The 4,596-nt window shown below is 38.3% G+C and overlaps 1 protein-coding gene across 1 annotated transcript in view; it reads left to right on the top strand.

The window, feature by feature from the left end:
- The window catches only part of LOC107704222 (structural maintenance of chromosomes protein 1A-like), a 56,164-nt gene that overhangs the window by 22,719 nt on the left and 28,849 nt on the right, over nt 1-4,596 (top strand). The gene's annotated exons all lie outside the window — the stretch shown is intronic.

Genomic DNA, 4,596 nt, shown 5'->3' with positions numbered 1-4,596 from the left:
AATTTAATTGCACTCATGCCACTTCTGAGCCTCATTGAATGTCTGAAAATGTACCTACAAGCCACTTTTGTGTTCTTCTGTGCCACCTCTGTAGTACAAATTAATCAAATTAATTTCATGATTGGTAACTTATTTGTCTTATTCTACTTCTTATTATATTGTTTTAAATAGACATTTTAAAAAGCTTATAAACATACATTTTTTAATTTGACAGATGAAAATGATGCCATTGCAAAGGTAAAAAGAAAATGCCCCTGTAAATCACTTCACCTCATATTAGGAAAGCTAATTTTTGGTCAGAATTTGATTATTGATCAGAAGGTGCTCCTTAATTCTTTTAATTAGGAGGACAAGCGCTCCTGATTACAAGAAGAAAACCACTGCTCTTAAACTGGGTGTGTGAACCGGTATGGCTGTGGAATGGGGTTTGGCCGAGGAAAAATTCAATCAGAAATTTTTTTTTTTTTTGCTTTAACCCCTGACTACTCTACTACAACAATTATTACAACTTTTGTTTAAAAGAATAATCACACAATACGCTATTTCTTCCATGTTTTAATTTTAATGGTAAACCCTTTGTTTGGCAAAAAATAAAGGGTTTAACTCTTTAAAATAAAGAGTTTACTGTGGGAGTACTACACTCAACCAACACCAGGGAAGGCAGTTTTTGTCAGAGCCCTTGTTATTCTTAATTTTGACATTAATTTTCAGTGTTGCACCAGACATATATATCGGTTAAAAATGTCGGTTATCGGTCTACTTGATCTGCAATAATCGGTATCGGCATCGGCCTTGAAAAACACATATCGGTCGACCCCTAGATTGGACTACAAGGAGTCCATAGATGTGCCATCCAAGGCCTGTAACACCACAGAGACTACTCCTAAAGGCCTTTCCACAATGAGCGCGATGCGAAAAAGCGAGGCGAATCTCCGACGAGCGTTGCTTTCACACAGAGCGTTAAATTGATTTAACATCGTCCGCTGCTCAATATACAGCATTAAATTAAGATAGTTTGGTTCTACACCAGAAACACAAACTATATATAATGCTTACAAGAATAGGCTACATCCTAAAATATAATCGCGATGCGAAAAAGCGAGGCGAATCTCCGACGAGCGTTGCTTTCACACAGAGCGTGAAACGATTGTTCGCCTTCTGCTAATTCACGCCTGCATGCTAGGTGGCGCTGACCAGCAATGCATTTTTCCTCAGATATGCGTCTCGTATATGGATTTAACATCGTCCGCTGCTCAATATACAGCATTAAATTAAGATAGTTTGGTTCTACACCAGAAACACAAACTATATATAATGCTTACAAGAATAGGCTACATCCTAAAATATAATTAGAAGTACAATTAGCATCAAGCTACACTTGAAAGTGTTTGTAATTATTAATGTATTAGTGTTCAGTACACTGATGTCAGACTTATTTAGGATAATAAAGTTTGTTAAATTGTTAAATTCCCTTCCTCCATTACGTATCTCCGTCACGTCATTATAAGTGTTTGATCACCACATTTGAGTGATCATTGCAAAAAATGTGTTTATGTATATATATTCGGTTTATGTATATACTGTATTCTATATATAGTACCAGTCAAATGTGTGGACACAAGAATGGGAAAATTCACCTCAAACTTTTGACTGGTACTGTACTATAATATACACAAAGAATATCGGCCGATATATCGATATCTGCCTTTTTTAACTCCCTAATATCTGTATCGGCCCCAAAAACCCATATCTGTCGGGCTCTACATATCATGAAAATCAGACTTTTCCAGGTTTTAAGTGCTATAATCAGGTCCTCGGTGCATCTACCAACCAAGGAATCGTGAAAAAGATTAACCCAATAACTAGGGCTTGGTATCGTTCAAAAATGTTCGATACCGATACCTTGACTTCGATACCGGTTCCTGAACGATACATTTTTCGATACCAATTTTGTGAAATCAATTTTAACAAGATTACATTATCTAAAAAAAAAAACTTTGGTTTTATTTTTCAGCTTGTTGATGTTTATACAAACTCAAAGACTCATCTCCTGAGCCACTGCACAAAGGAACAAAATGTAACCAACACAATAAATCAGTGCAAATAGTTTTAATAAAGCTCAGATAGTCTTCAGTTTACACATCTGTTAGGTTACATTTACACTAGTGCGTGTTCGTTTTAAAACGCATTGCTCAGACGTCAGAATCATGATTTCTATTTATTTTCCACTGATTTACTGATGAGCATTAGCGGCTTCCAGCACTGCCTGCCTGTGTTCTCCCTTCCATGATCGCTGCTCTGACTCAGAGGCAATAACATATTTAATTTCAGCAACATTACATGGCCAAAACACACATTAGATGGCAATCGGAAGTTATTACAAACACTCGATGGTGGTTTAAAATGAGTTTTAAGTAAAAGCGGAATATAAATCTTATTTATTGTCTTATGTAGCATGATGCTACAGTTTGCATGAATGGTCACATAACACGCACTTTTGGTCGTGTAGTATGAAAGGACTAGTGTTAGGCGATATGGTCATTTTTCAAATCGTCATATCATCAACCCATGAGATCGATGATACACGATATTATCGTGCATGGGTGGGGCAAGAGAGAGACTCTCTGTACTTGTCATAGCATAACTATTTGGTGTTTTAAACCACGCAGGTGTGCGAGAGTGAGCCTATGGAAGCACCAATAATCTAAATAATATACTTTCAAACATACAGATAAACTAACATGTTAAATATAAAAATACTGTATTTAAAACAGCTAGTTCATATATAGTCGGACAAAACTGTCATACCCCGCGTCCTGTGACAAATTTGCCGCATCTGCGTATGGAAGTTATCAGTCTAAATGTTCTGCAAAATCAGTCAATGGTGAAAATCAATAGTAGATTTCATTTAAAGACCAACAGTTTAACACTAAATATTGGACATAAACGAACACGTTAAAAATAAAGTATTTAAAACAGGTAAGTTCATATATTTGGAGTAAAGTTAAATTGAACTGATACATCAGTCATACAGCGCTCCGGACCGCACACCCGAGCCCGACGCTCCGCCACAGAAACAAGAATGAGATGCATTCTGACTAGGGTGCCATATGCGCTGTTCATACAGGACACGTCCTGGCCAGGATTTTAATATTGCCTAAAACATCCAAAGCAGTTTGACCAATAACATGCAGGTATTGTACATAATTGACCAATCGTAAAAAGGTGAGATCTACAGGGAACGATCAAAGCGATGCAAATATGCACACGTGTTTGTTCGTTCGTTTGACTTGAAGCGTGCACAGCAATGTGTACAAATAATCACCAGGCCGTTGGCGCCCTCTGCAGGCCTTTGTTGTAATGCGTAATGTACATTAGCTCTATTGTTTATATAAAAAAAAAGACACCAAAGTAGGTGCAAGAGCTTATTCGAAAGCATAAGGAGCCGTCTGCTCTGCTCTCTATAGCTCTCATGAATGTCACACAACGATTGACCTGCACAGTGCAAACAGCCAAAACTTGGGTATTTTAGGCAATATTAAAATCCTGGCCGGGACGTGTCCCGTATGAACGGCGCATATGGCCACCCTAATTCTAACATAACTGTGGCATTAAATTCAGTTAATGAGGGCTCGGTTAAAATATTGCACATATATAGGCCATTCAGATTACTGAGGGCTCGGTTAAAATATTGCACATATATAGGCCGTTCAGATTACTTGTTAAAGTGCAATGAAATACCTTATATCAGCAGACGATGTACGTCTGTTTGTGGTTGGAGACTCCTTCACCGGCTACAGGCTCTAATCCTCATTTGCGTGCGTGTGTGTGAAAGATCTGTAGATCTGTAGCGGGGCAATTTGATAGCCGAATTATAATAGGCCGCCTAATAAAAATAATAATAATAATTATTATTATTATAATTTAATACATTAATAGGACAATGAGCCTAATATCGTCTTGACTATGGACAAAGACATCTGCTATCGTCGATATCTCTGACTATCGTCGATACACGATACTATCGTCTGTCGGCACAACCCTAGAACGGACATCTGCATATGATCGGAACTCCACGCAGCTCCTGCACTCTCCATTGGAAATGAATGACTGTCTGTCGCTTGTCGGAAAATAGTGGAAAGCCGGCTTGAAACGCAGTGGAAATGCCGAGACGTTTTTCGATACTCGATGGTATCGAGGCAATTCGGTCGGTGCCTAAAAAGTATCGAACTCGATACCCAGCCCTACCAGTAACTGTTTTGGTAAGCCTTTTTCTGCAAGCATCTGAACGAGTGCGTCTGATTTCGCTCCCCTAGTGACGTTGCAAAGGGATCTGATTTATAATATTACCGCCCCTTAATCTGTAAGTTTCCACCCACGGCGTCATCATTTTGATTTAGCAAGCGACAACGGTGTACCAGCTCTAATGCCATGGCGAAAGTTTTAGCAAAACATGCTGTCCCACATTACATTAATTGGCTCTAATACCTGTGTACTTGCATAGTAACTAGATGTGTACGCAGTATGTAACCACAGTGTAAGTACACATTGGTACATAGTATCTACAGCTGTAATGTTTGTGTAACTACACATATG

The sequence above is a fragment of the Sinocyclocheilus anshuiensis genome, unplaced genomic scaffold (genome assembly GCF_001515605.1).
Source record: "Sinocyclocheilus anshuiensis isolate Anshui unplaced genomic scaffold, SAMN03320099.WGS_v1.1 scaffold1878, whole genome shotgun sequence".
Classification (NCBI taxonomy): Eukaryota; Metazoa; Chordata; class Actinopteri; order Cypriniformes; family Cyprinidae; genus Sinocyclocheilus; species Sinocyclocheilus anshuiensis.
The sequence above is the reverse complement of the archived record's forward strand: the minus strand, read 5'-3'. Positions and strand labels throughout refer to the sequence as shown.